The following is a 14,417-nucleotide window of genomic DNA, read 5'->3' as shown; positions in this document are numbered from 1 at the left end:
AGCTGTCACTATGAATTATTCTCGAGGACTATAACACAACTTGTCTGAAGAAAAAACACCGCCAGCTGACAAGTGTATTAGCATCCCTGCACCTTACCCCTCAGATCGGAGACTGGTAAACAGCAGGAAAAAGCCAAGGATTACTTCATGACCATCTACTGAGCAACGTGCTGGGTGCCAGGGGAAGAGAGTGAGTGAAGGCCACAACCTCTCCCCGCGAAGGAAGGAGTTCACGCTGTGGGGAGGACAGGACCAGGACGGAAAGGACGTGATGAGGAGAAAGGGAAGGACCGCCCGGCTTGTGTTCCGCCGTGAAACGGTTGCTTTTGAGTCTGGTCCCAGCAGTGAGGATCACGTCGAAGAAATCTATCGGGACCATGGAGGCTGGCGGGGCGCTGGAAAACGGGGTGCATTCTGGAGCTCTGTGCGCCAAGAGTGAGGGGACGGGGAGTGGGGCCACGCGCTGGGGGAGAAGTATCGTGGTCTTTTCGCTTCACGCTACACCAGGAACGAATTGCATCGAGCGTGGAGCAGCCATGAGCACACATTTTCAGGCACCACAAGGTCACTGCTTGCAGCGCTGATGCAGCGGCACGTGCATTTTTTAGCAAAGAGGCACGGGGCGCTTGAAGAATGACACTCATTCAATCGAAAACATGAATTCTCACTGAAAACCAAGCACTGGGGAAGGCCAGAAGGGGCTGGGTTCCATCAGCCAGTGGCACCAAACCCAGAAACCAGTGCTCCGGCTCCCTCCTCGCTTACAAATTTTCACCCTCAAGAGCCCAGTCTGTCAAACCGGCACACGCACACCTCAAAGCCCGCGTTGCTGACGGACTGGAGCAGGGCTAGGCCACTCCTTAGTCACGACAGCACACGTCCATCAGGAGACAGATCACACTTGGGGAAAAGCACTGAACTGGCAACGAAGGCTCCAGCCCAGAGACCCAGCTCCGCCACTAGCAAGAGCTCTAAGAACATACGACTACAGCTTTGGGTAGCCCTCTGACCTAGACTCGGTTTTCCCATCCACAGAACCAGGGCGACGGGACGACATCCAGCCCTCACATTCAAGGGGGTCCCGAGGGCCAAGCAGATGCCCCCACCCCGCATTCCTGTCTCGGCATTGTGGCAGACGTGCCACCGAAGAGCCGGGACACTGCGACACGCGATTACAATTCATTCTCTCAACTAGACTGAAAGTTCAGGCCCAGCAAAAAGTCAGCCACAACCGTTCTGGAACACAAACTAGAAGGTGTGGGGACTTGCAGTCCTCCTGGTCCAGATTGTTCATTTTATGAAGGTCAGGACTCTCTGTTCCTTGGACATTAAACCAGGAAAGAGAGCAAAAGAAAGCAACGGGGCAACCGTCAAGTCACCTGGCACCTGGAAGGGCACATCGTTTGCTTGCAAGAGGAGCCCTCCAAACGGGACGTTCAGAAGGACAAATAGGAAGGGGCAGCTGCTAGTATTTCTGGCCAACAGATCAGGGCCTGAAAGATGGGTGTTCTCTCCACTGAACAACTCGTATGGTCAGAAATAATCTTGTTGCCAGCACGCAACAAACCGGCAGCTCTTTAGAGAGGGCTCTCTGGGGACCCAGGGCTGCGGCAACCAAGGGAAACGTACCCAGATCAGATCAGCGACGGCCGCTCCGGTTCCACGGGAGGTATTGTGGGGAACAGCGGCACCGGCCAACACACAAGATTTACACAATGAGCTCCCTGAATGCCGCACGTGTCCAGGTCAGACGAGCCGCTGCTCTGCCACGAACAACCCGGGAGGCAGATGCCACGCATCCTATCTCCCCACGCCTTTCGCTGCCGCTCCTCAAGAGAGCCTGGGAGGGTGGTTTTTCACGGCAGTTGCCCATTCTCTCCATTTTAAATCCGGAGGAAGAAGTCTTATTTTTTGTCTCCTCCTCTTTACCTTTCCCTTCCCAACATAAACACGCGAAGAAGATGTGGTCTGTCCACACAATGGAATATTACTTAACAACAGAAAAGAACGAGGTACTGATGCATGCCACATCGTGCAGGAACCCTGGAAACATGCCAAGGGAAAGAAGCCAGACACAATCGGATCACGTTATATGGGATCCATTTTATATAGAACATCCAGAAAAGGCACGTCTGCAGAGACAGACAGTAGAGACGAGTGGTTGCCTGGGGGGGGGGGGGGGGGGGGGGTGCGCGGTAAGGGGGATAGAGGGATTGGGACATGATGGCTTAGGGGTACACAGTTTCTTCTCGGAGTGACGACAGTGCTCTAAGATTGACCTCGGTGATGGCTGCACAACTCTGTGAATGTAACTAAGATGCCACCGAACTGCACACTTGAAATGGATGAAATGCACAGTACCAAATTATATGCAATAAAGCTGTTCTCAAACGCCTCAAAAGAATCACCACCTCCTTTAGGAAGGGAACCGTAATGAGGGGGGTTTAACTCTCTGGCCGCCCCTTGTTTCCAAATGCCAGCCCTGGAGCCTTCCTATCAACTGCTCCTTTTGCACAGGCTGACGCCTTTCCCAAGATAACTGGGCTCGATGGCAGCTCTGCTTGGGGTCTTAAAGTCCACCCCCGCTCTGTCTGGACTTTAGTGTCCTGCCTTCCACATCTAGCTTCCCTGTCCCTGAAAAGGTAGTAAACCTCCCCCACCCCTCCCAGCACACACCGCACACCGCACCCCCCCCTCACCCCCTCCCACCCCCACTGGGGCAGCCGTGGCTCACGAATGACCTGTAACACCACGAAAAGGAATGAAGATAAATGATAACGGGGAAGCACAGGTTTGGGAACTGCAACAAATCTGGGCTCCGAGCAAAGTGCGTGACCACGTGACTCTGCCTCGCTCTCAGTTTCCACTTCTGCAAAATGGAGAAACACTACCTAATGCGTTTAATGCACACGGTGGTGATAAAAGTTAAATGGGAAAATCTATGTAAATGATTCATATGATGCCTGGCTCACAGAAGGCACTCAATAAATAATAACTGTTATTTATAGAAGTCTTATGCCCAGTTTTTTCATGCTGTCCTCCAGCAGGTCAGCCTATCAAAAAGGCGGCAAAAAAGGCAGGCCTTTGGTGCCATCAAATTGTTTGTCATCTTTCTCACTTTGCTAACCCATCTCACGCACAGATCCGTAGTCCATTCCTAATCCTTCTGAATTTTTTACTTCAATTTTTTTTCCCTTTTTTTTGGACTCACTTTAACTTCAAACCTCAGGCTCAGTATTGCCCCTTCAGCTCTATGCTCTCTCCTCAGCCATAATTTGTATTTACTGCCTTCCTTGTAATATGGTAAGCCACTCGCAGCACAGCACCCGGTATCCCACTCCTCCTAAAAGCCTAACTACCACAGCATCAAAACAACTTCAGATGAACCTCAGAAAAAATTAGGATGGAAACTTAAAATGGAACCCTAGGCAGCCATGAAAAATGTTGCTATAAAAATAGCTAATGGCAGGGTGCCTGGGTGGCTCAGTCAGTTAAGCATCCAATGCTTGATTTTGCCTCGGGTCATGATCTCACGGTTCATGAGTTCAAGCCCCGTGTCAGGCTCCATGTTGATCGTACAGAACCTGCTTAGGATTGTCTCTCTCTCTCTCTCTCTCTCTCTCTCTCTCTCTGCCCCCTACCCCCCAAAATAAATAAATAAACTTAAAAAATAGCTATTGGCATGAAAAGATATTTACAATAGAGTGGGAAGGAGCTGGAAGCATCCTACAAAGTCTGTACAGCATGATGACATTTTGTAAGGAATTTTACAATGTGTGTAGATGCAAATACTGCACAGAAACCAGAGTAGACCAACAAACAACGAAAAGATAAAGTTACATATATTAAGACGATTTTTATTTTATTCTTTTGGCCTACTGGATCTTCTCAATTTTCCTTGACGAATGTGTATTACTTTTAAGAAAAAGATTTTAGGATTTTTTTTTTAATGAATTTAAACAATACAGTGCCTCTTCACAATTTTCTTTGCAGACACGGTAGCATGGCTCTGGTCAGACCAGGACTCACATCCCTAATCTACCACTTATCATATATACGAAACCTTTAGCCTTGGTGTTCTCATGTGGAAAATGACGATGATGAAGAACACTCTAGCAGTCTTCAGGGAGTCTCGGGCCGTGGTTCTCGGCTTCAGCGTGCATCAGAGACACCTGGAGAGCCTGTCGAACCAGAAGGCTGGGTCCCCTCCCCAGACTTTCCACTTTGGTAGGTCTGAGGGAGGGGGCAGACCACGAATCTGAGGAAGTTCCCAGGTGATGCTGATGCTGCTGGTCTGGAAAACCACAGGACAAAGTCTCCTTTCAATATGCCACACAGATCCTGAGTGCTCCTGCAGGACTACCTGTTCCCCAGAGACTGAATTACATTAGAACCTGAGACTGCACATCCACCCAAAAGCCCACACTTCTACAACTTGAGTGAATTCGCTCCGAGACATGGAAGGAACTGGTTTTCCACTTAAGGCGAAAACAAATAACAATTATTATGACTGCATGTAAAATACCTGACTTTAGCAGGGGACAAACATCTGAGACTGTGGGCACAGATAAAAGACGCTGCGAGAAACAGACGCACAGTGAGTCCACTGCACGCTGCCCCGTGCCTGCCTGGGGAGCAGAGCAGAGCCCAGCCTGGGTCACAAAGCACTTGCTTTGCTCTGGGTGCCCTCTGTTGACAAAAACAGACATAGCCACTTGCTCTGCTGCTCTGTCCCTTTTTTCCTCCCACCCCAGGAGAGCCAAGAGTCCTTCAGGTGTGACTCAGGTTCGGAGGGGAAAAGGTTTCCAGTTATGAATTTTTTCCTAAGCCCCTACATAGTCAGGATATTCTTCTTCCGACGTCCCCAGTCCCCCTCACTTTGCATCTGCAGCTTATCTCCAAACAGGTTAACTAGCTCAGGTCGGCAGAACAGGAAGTGATGGTAACGTAGGTGGAATTTAAATCACGGTTGCCTTTCACTTCAGAAATGGCTAGCATTAGCACAGCAGGAATAAACTGCTTTGGTAAATACTCCCTGATACAATGTGAAACCCTGCACAATGTGTAATAATTTTAAAAGTATATATACTGACTGTTGAAGTTTCTATACATGAAAACTGTCTAGTAGCACCTTCCAGACAACTAAAAGTAGAATGAGGGGCGCCTGGGTGGCTCAGTCAGTTAAGCATCCAACTTCGGCTCAGGTCATGATCTCACAGTTCGTGGGTTCGAGCCCCACTTCGGGCTCTGTGCAGACAGCTCAGAGCCTGGAACCTGCTTCGGATTCTGTGTCTCCCTCTCTCTCTCCCCCTCGCCCCCTCACGTTCTGTCTCTCTCAAAAATAAATAAACATTAAAAAAAAAAAAAAAAAAAGGTGGAATCAGAGCATGTCAGAGTAGGCCAAGAGCTCAGATATCATGGTCTCCAATTTCCTCATTTATACGGGGAAACCGAAGGCCCAAAGAAGTAAAGTGACATATCCAAAGTCAAAGTTAGTGAAAAGCCAGTTTCCTGATTTCCTCATGACTCATGGTCTTCCCACTATACTGTGGTCTTTATTCAGAAACTTTTTCACGCAGGCATTACCAACAGGACGACAGCTGCTTAATTTTAGCCACGTGGTAGAGGATAAAGAAAGTAGTGAGCATGGAACAATTCCTGACAGGAGTGGGAGAGGAAAAAAAATCCTACCTTTTTCGACTGCAAAATTAAGCCTTTTCTGGTATCAATACTTCCTTACTAGCAATCAGTTTTAAATGAAAGTATTCCCACTGAGTCAAAAACTGCACTTACTATCAACAAGCAGTTGTCTAAATAAGGAGTCGGCAAGCTATGGTCCATGGGCCAAATCCAGCCTGTCACTCGTTTTTGTATCACCCGCATACAGACCATGACTTACGCGGTCTTTACATTTTTTAAATGGCGGGGGACAAACAAATCAGAAGCAGCGTATTTCAGGACGTGGAAATTACATGAAATTCAGAGCCCACAAATAAAGTTTTATTAGAACACGGCCCCATTCGTTCATTTACATGCTATCTATGGCTGCACACAAGCTACAGCAACAGAGCTGAATGGCTGCAACAGAGGCCCCAACACCCACAACATTTGCTCTCGGATCCTTCGCAAAAACCGTGTGTCCACCCTTGTTCTAAAGTACTGACGAATGTCGTCACTGGGTCGAGGACGAAGCCCTGCGCCGTCAGTTGCTGGGGGCCCGGCCTCAGGGGCGAGCTCCCCACCCCCTCTGGCAGGCGCCCCACACAGCGTGAGGGCTGATACTCCCTGACACCCAGAGCTCTCCTCCAGAGACGCCGAGGGGGCCCCGTGCCAGGCTCCAGCATGGTTTTTAGTTAATATCCGTCAGCAATCCTACCCATGTTACAAATGAGGACCCAAGCCTGAGAGAGATGAAACAGCAGGCACAAACTAAAACTGTGAGCCCAGATCTGCCGGACGCTAAGGTTCTTTGATTATTCCCCAGTGGTTTTCAAACCGGGTTCCAGCCAGCCGAGGGGCCTCGGGGCCAGAGGAAGCCCAGAGGGCGGGGCTCCACGTCCTCCAAATCTTTTCTAGGAGGACCACGCCACTTCCATTTTTCCTATATTGTGTCCACGTACTTCAGATGAAAAAGACTTTGCGGCTACAAAGTATAGTCTGAAGGTCAGCGCACCTCTTCCAAACAAAAGCTATGCTCTTCTCTCTCTGCCACTTATTACCACCTTTGGCAAATCTCTCACGACACCGGGCACCTTAATTCCCTCATCTGCCAATGGAGATTAAGATCCGGCCTCCTCCCCCCCCCTCCCCGTCCCCACACATCCAAGATCAAATGAAAATGGACAGGAGAGTGATCTGTAAAGGATACAGGACTATAGAAATATAATACAAATTATCACCCCCTCAGTATAGGGCTGGGGAGGGGAACCAGTAGGGAAATAATACCATTTCTACTGACTAAAGAAAAATCAAACTTGCAAGTAAAATGTGAAAAACAACAACAAAAACCCCCAAACATTCAATGAAAAGTAAATAAGGAAAATATCTCAGTGGAAATAACATAAACTTTTCAATCTAACACATTTAGATTTAAAACCCAACTTTACTCATTATCAGCTACAAAGCCTTGGACAATGACTTAAATCTCTTTGAGCCTTGGCTTCCTCACCTGCAAATGGGAGGAATAAAATAAAACTTGCTAAATGCTTCATACAGGGCTTGACACATAGTCAAAGTTCGATTCATGCTAGCTCTCTCTTCCTGGGAACCCTCACTTGTTATTCTAAAATTAAGGCACACCTGCTAGAATTAATGCATGGGCTCCCCATACCAGGAAGGAAATAACAGAATTCAGGAACTCAAAGCATCTTTAGCTTAGATGATTCTATGATCCACCTGATATCACAAAGCTTCGAGAGGACAGGCTGAAAGTACTCTAAGGAACAATGAAAAATCCTAAGAATAAAAGATACACAAAGTTCTACTAATTCAATAAGGATGTTTATTGAGTGGTTTAAGAGCTCTGTATGGCTCCACAAAACGGCAGATTTACATTGAAGATCCACTTGACCAAAACCATTAAACTTGTAAGAGGCACTCTCCTGCTCAGGAGAGGTAGATCAGATATCTACCTTCTTGAGTATTAATTTTTTATATAGCTCTGGCAAGGCAAAGGTAAAAAGCCTAATGAAAGCCCGAACAAAGTTTTTTTTTAATCTTCCACAGGAAAAAGTCCCAACAGAGTAGTCTCTACAGTTCAAGAAGGCGAAAGTTTACTGTTTAATTTATCCCTTTACCAAATTCCTACTGAGTACTTACTTTGAGCAAAGTATTTGAGAATATCAAGAAGTAAGACAGGGGTGCCTGGGTGACTCGGTTAAGCGGGCAGCTCTTGATCTCAGCTCAGGTCATGATCTCAACAGTTCATGGGATCAAATCCCACACCAGGCTCTGCACTGACAGCATAGAGCCTGTTTGGGATTCTCTTTCTCTCTCTCTCTCTCTGCCCCTCCCCTGCTCACTTGCTTGCTCGCTCTCTCTCTCTCTCTCTCAAAATAAATAAATAAACAATTAAAAAAAAAAAAGTGCTCTTCCCATAAGTGGCCTGAGGTGATCTCTGAAAATAATTTGCTATTCACTTGACCCGGAAAACTCGACAAAATCATGCAAGTTAAGAGGTGCAAATCTCCGTGTTCACTTTAAGAACACACATGAAGCGACCCAGGCCATCAAGGGTGTGCATATCCGAAAAGCCACCAAATACCTGAAAGACGTCACTTTGCAGAAGCAATACGTGCCATTCTGTCGCTACAATGGTGGAGTTGGTAGGTGTGCCCAAGGCCAAACAGTGGGGCTGGACACAAGGTCGCTGGCCCAAAAAGACTGCTGAATTTCTACTGCACCTGCTTAAAAATGCAGAGAGTAATGCTGAACGTGAGGGTTTAGATGCAGAGGCTCTGGTCATTGAGCACATCCAGGTGAACAAAGTCCCCAAGATGAGGCAGAGAACTTGCAGGGCTCATGGCTGGATTAATCCGCCATACGTGAGCTCTCCCTGCCACACTGAGATGATCCTTACAGAAAAGGAGCAGAGTGGTCCTAAACCAGAAGAGGAAGTTGCACAGAAGAAAAAGATATCCCAGAAGAAACAGAAGGGGGAAAAAGGAGTAAATTCTGCATAAAATAAATGCAAATAAAAGTAAGTAAATAAATAAACGAATAATTTTTTAAAAAAGAAGTATGACAGGATCCTTATTCTCACAGAACATTATGGGTCATCATAAAATAATAGGCAGTGATAAAATGCTATTATGAAGTGGAAATAACATGGCTTGGGAGCTCAGAGGACATTAAAATTCTGTTCCCAAATAAGTGCATCATGCAAGACTTAAAGGAGGAGACAGCCTTTGGAGTGGGGCTTAAATAGTGGTAAAGGGGTACATCTGGGTGGCTCAGTAGGTTTAGCGTCCAACTCTTGATTTCGGTTCAGGTCATGATCGCAGAGTTGTGGGATCAAGCCCTGAATTGGGCTCTGCACTGAGCGTGGAGCCTGCTTAAGATTCTCTTTCCCTCCCTCTCCCTTTCTCTCTCTCTCTCTGTCTCTCTTAATCTCTCTCTCAGGGCACCTGGGTGGCTCAGTCAGTTAAGCATCCACCTACTGACTTTGGCTCAGGTCATGATCTCACCTTCGTGAGTTCAAGCCCCCCACTGGACTCTGTGCTGATGGCACAGAGCCTGCTTGGGATTCTGTCTCCCTCTCTCTCTGCCCCTCCCCCCTTGCTCTCTATCTCTCTCTCAAAATAAATAAAAATAAACTTAGAAAAAAAAAAAAGATTCTCTTTCTCCCTCTGCCCCTCTCTCCAACTCACGCATGTGTGCACTGGCTCTCTTATAAAAATAATTTTTTTAACTTAAAAAATTAAAAAATAAATGGTGGCAAAGCGTGGTATGTCAACACATTAAATGCCATAAGTAAAGAAATTGGAATTAAAACCCACATCTGATTTCAAAGCTACACTACTCCATCCCATAGTGTGGCTAAAACACAGAATACCTTACCCAACATAGAAAGAAAAAGACTGGGGCCCAATCACGGTATTCACTTAACAGTATCCCCTGAAGAGTTCTCAACAGATAAAAGCTAAACAGAATAATGCTACCCAGTGAGATGAGAGCTGTGCCTTTGTTTAAGTGTATGATTACCCAGAATTTACTGAAATTTTCTGGTGGCACAAAATTTTCTAACACAAAGATCTTAGTTCCCCCGCCTTTCTAAATCAACCCTAAATCAGCTCAGCATAATGGCATAAGCTGATGCTATCAAGAAAATAAAAATATTTAATCTATAACTGAAATACATAACCATACTGGCCACCAACTATGGGGGCTTTTGCTTTATCTTATATGTAACTAGTTGGTTTCATTCTAAACCATCTGCCACGGGTTATCTGTTGAAGAACGAAGGGTTGAGGGGCTCTACCATGTTTCTTCTTTTTTTTTTTAAATTTTTTCAAATGTTTTATTTATTTTTGAGACAGAGACAGAGCATGAGCAGGGGAGGGGCAGAGAGAGAGGGAGACACAGCATCCAAAGCAGGCTCCAGGCTCTGAGCTGTCAGCACAGAGCCTGACGCGGGCCTTGAACTCACGAACCGCGAGATCATGACCTGAGCCGAAGTCAGTTGCCTAACCGACTGACCCACCCAGGCACCCCAATGTTTCTTAAAAGTAACTCACAAAATGGTAGCCAACTGTGGCTGTGAGACTATCTGCTGCTTATGCTTACTAACTACTTGGCTGCTCTAAACAACCCTAAAGAGACGAATTACCTGGTTTTGAAAACCACTAACAAAGGAATTTATAAATAGTTCCAGTGATTCATAATCCTTCATTCTTTTTGAAGGCCATATTAAACTTCTCATTACAACACAGATCAATTGCCTACATACAAAGTATTAGGTCAATCTACTGGAAAGCCAAGCAGAGAAGTTATAATCCCTCCATCTGCAAAATAATAAGGATCTGGGTCAAGAGATCCAAACTGTTCTGACAGCCTAAAATCACAGCAAGCTCAAAATGAGTCCAAACAGGCAAACCATGACTGCCAGGATGTGACAAAGAAACCATGTACAGAAGAGGGGTGAGAAGACAGCCAGCCATCATTTCCCCGCTCCCTGTTCACATCACTCATCCATCCACAGATCCAGAGCAGTATGGCTGGACTCAGAGGTAGGAAGTTACGTGATAAAAAGTCCCACTATTTCCATAAGGAAGCAGGATATGCCAACAACCACAAAATCAGACCCAGCAGAGCCCAGGGATGAGAAAAGACTTTCTAGCCTACGTGGAAAACAGAAGGTATAGGCAGTGAAACATCACATCAACCAGTAAGTCGCTCTTGACCTAGGAAATTTTTTAAAATGTAATGCTTACAAAAGTAAGTACTACCCTCCTCACTTCCACTGATGAGGACACTGAGCCTTGGAGAAGTTAAATACTTTGCTCAGTCTTCACCAAACTTCCCAAACTCCCTTGATTCGAAACTTACAGAAATGCTCAGGCAGATGGTGTGCTCGAGGAGCTCAAACGATTAGAGGCGATAAGAAAAGGTTTCATACGTCCCAGTTAAATTATGACCAGGGATCTTGAAGGATACTTAGGAGTCTGCTGGGAACAGGAGAAATATTGCAAGTAAAAGGCACTAGGAAGAAATAAATATCCAGGACCGAGACGTGAAGGACTCTGAAGAGCCATGCAGCATGGAAGAGATATGTGCAAGGGGCAAAGAGCGAGCACGATGGCTGTAGAGAGCCGTGGACGTCGGCGCAGTCTGGCCAGATTCCGTTCCAGTCATGACAGTCTGAGAACGGACCCCCTCTTTCTACTGATGCTGCCAAGATCCATAATGAGTTAGGTAAACAAACTTATGCAGGCTTCACTCCCCTTACACAGGCGTATTATTCTTGGAAGTAAGGTAAAGCTATGTTCCTGAGGTAGAAATTTCAAATCTACAGCCAGAATTCATTTTACATGGTGAATTTAAAAAAAAAAAAAAAAAAGGAGAGAGAAAGACTTAAATCAGAGACTGTAGGAACTAAATATTCCCTTATAAAAGCTTCCCTAAGGCCTCCTTCCCATAAAACTAATGAGAAAAATGATTTAATGACCCTATTACATGCCAGGAAATTTATGTATGTTATCTCTGATCCTGCAACAACCTTTCACAGTAGATACCAGTCCTATATTATAGATGAAGAAACTGAGGCTCACAGAAGGAAAAAAACCTGCCCAAAGTCACGGAGCCTGCAATGGCAGAGCTGATAGTTAAGCCCAAAGCCAGGATGCAGTCTGCGCATGCGCGTGTGTGTGTGTGTGTATGTCTATGCGTGTGTATCCAGAGGAATTTCCACGAACCAGCCTTACACAGACGCGACAGTGTCTTGGTTAAAGAAGGAAAAAAAAGGCCAATGAACATGGCCGATCCTTCAGCGTATCACGTCCCTCCGGACATGCAGAAAGCAGCATAACCGCTTGTCACCACACAAAGAGCTTTCTTGCCCAAACATGCCTGCCACCAAAAATCTGGAGAAGGCTATGTTAGCCAAACACAAAGCCACTGTAAACCTGCCAGTCCTCCTTGGAGCCATCACCAGGCCTGAACAAAGACAGTCAAATGCCTGTTTCCACCGTCTCTTTCCTAAGAGAGCTACATAGAGTTTATCCAAATTTAGCAAATAAGGTTGAAAACAGTTTTGCTTTACTGGGGGGGAAGGGAAAGAGTTGTCTTGCAAAATCTCACAAAGAACTTGTATCCAAAATATATAAAGAACTCTTACAACTTGTTAAGAGAATAAATGAACCAAATAAAAAGTAGGCAAGAGACTTGAACACATATCTCAACAAAGAAGACATAACGAATGGCTATAAGCAAACGAGAAGGTAACTCTACATCTTTCAGTATTAGGAAATACAAATCAAAACCACAACGAGCTACCAATGCATACTCAGTATAATCAAAAAGGTAGATAAAATCAAGCCACTTTGGAAAACAGTGTAGTAGTTTCTTCAAGTGAAGCATGAGCTTACTTACCACAAAACCCAGCGACTCCACTCCTAGAAATGTGCCCAAGAGAAACTGAAACATATGTCCACACAAAGACTTCCATGCAAATGTTCATAACAGCATTATTCATAATCACCAAACTGAAAACAATCCAAATACCCATCACCTGGTAAATGGACTGACAAAATGCAGTCCATCCATACAAAACAATACTATTTAGCAACTAAAGGGAATGATATAGTGATACACACTACAACACGGGTGAACCTCAAAAACATTATGCTAAGTGACAGAAGTCACACACAGAAGACCAGATAGGGGCGCCTGGGTGGCTCAGTCGGTTGAGCGTCCGACTTCAGCTCAGGTCATGATCTCACAGCTCATGAGTTTGAGCCCCGCATCGGGCTCTGTGCTGACAGCTCGGAGCCTGGAGCCTGCTTCGGATTCTGTGTCTCCCCCTCTCTCTGCCCCTAAGCCACTCGCATCCTGTCTCTGTCAAAAATAAACATTAAAAAAAATTTTTTTAATAAACATTTAAATTTTTTTTTAAATAAGATCATATATACATCATATGATTCCATGTACATGAAATGTCCAGAAAGGATAGAGTCAGAGAGCAGATCAGCGGTTGCCTGGGACTGAGGTGAGAGTGGGACTAACTGCAAAAAAAATTTAGGAAAATTTGGGGGCAGGGTGGATATGGCAACATTCTATAACCATACTATGGCCGTGATGGCATAGCTCTACAAACTGTATAAGACACCTGAATAAGTATATTTACATTGAATTACTTTTATGGTATGGAAATTATATCTCAATAGTGTTTTCTAAGTTCTTACTCAATATATATGTATATATATTTTCTATACACATGTATGTATATATTTGGTAACTCCAGGGGAAATGGAAAAGTATTTATGAAAGGGAATATAATCATGTTTTATGATTTGGCTATATTTAGTCACAATAATGTAATTATTATGTAACCATAAATCGGGAATAAACACTGATTTTTCTAAATGACCTTATTAGAAGGAAGGAGACCATGTCTAAAAAACTGTTAATATCTCCTCTCCAACAGCAGGCAGCCAAAATATGGTGTCTAAAATTGGTAAATCAAGAAAGAGCAGAATAAGCATGTTATTTAGACACCTGGCAGTCAGCAGCAGACGAAGTGAAATGGTCTTTCCCAGAAGGAAAAAATCTTATGAACTACGTGCAGAATGAAATGATCTAAAATGCAAGAGTAAGTCTGAAGCTGATTACATGGTTCAAGAAAAATGCTAGAACACCAGATGCTGCAGCATTTCCCAGCCCTTCCTCCACTAGAGGGTGTAAGGCAACATCGCAGAAGGCCCTAATCACTGATGGGCAACCTGATGTTAGATATTGGGGAGAAGCAACCATTTTATAATGTACCTCGCATGAAGGCTGACAGTGGGGTTCTGTACAACCTAGCAGAAAGGGAAAAAAAGCGATTTCGGATGTAATTGAAGAGCAAAGCAGAAGTATTTTTCATTAGACGGGGGGCCAGTAAGAAAATTATTATAGGTTGTGAGATACAGAAGGGGTATGAAACAATTTACTTCCAAACCAGTCATTTTAACCCAGTCTCCAGCTGGGGCGGGGGTAGGGGGCCGGGGGAGTAAAATTTCTCATTCAACAAATAAGTCCTAGTTAGAACTGATATTAAAGACAGCAAATAATAAAGCCATTGCCTAGAGAGTTCTAAGGCTGCTTTTTTTGTGGCTCCTCCTAAGATTCAATTCTTCACAGCAGCCAGAATATTGTTTTTAAAAATGTATAATGAATCACGTCACTTCCCTGCCTAAAACCTTTCAAAATCGTCAACATTA

The 14,417-nt window shown here is 45.0% G+C and overlaps 1 protein-coding gene and 1 pseudogene across 20 annotated transcripts in view; one reads left to right on the top strand and one right to left on the bottom strand.

The window, feature by feature from the left end:
- The window catches only part of RBFOX2 (RNA binding fox-1 homolog 2), a 285,909-nt gene that overhangs the window by 173,506 nt on the left and 97,986 nt on the right, over positions 1-14,417 (bottom strand). The window lies entirely within an intron of this gene.
- Positions 4,092-8,657, top strand: LOC109265208 (60S ribosomal protein L17-like; annotated as a pseudogene).

The sequence above is a fragment of the Panthera pardus genome, unplaced genomic scaffold (assembly GCF_024362965.1).
Source record: "Panthera pardus isolate Hobbes unplaced genomic scaffold, ASM2436296v1 HiC_scaffold_6, whole genome shotgun sequence".
In the NCBI taxonomy this organism is placed as follows: Eukaryota; Metazoa; Chordata; class Mammalia; order Carnivora; family Felidae; genus Panthera; species Panthera pardus.
Note: the sequence above shows the minus strand (reverse complement) of the source record. Positions and strands in the feature narration are given on the sequence as shown.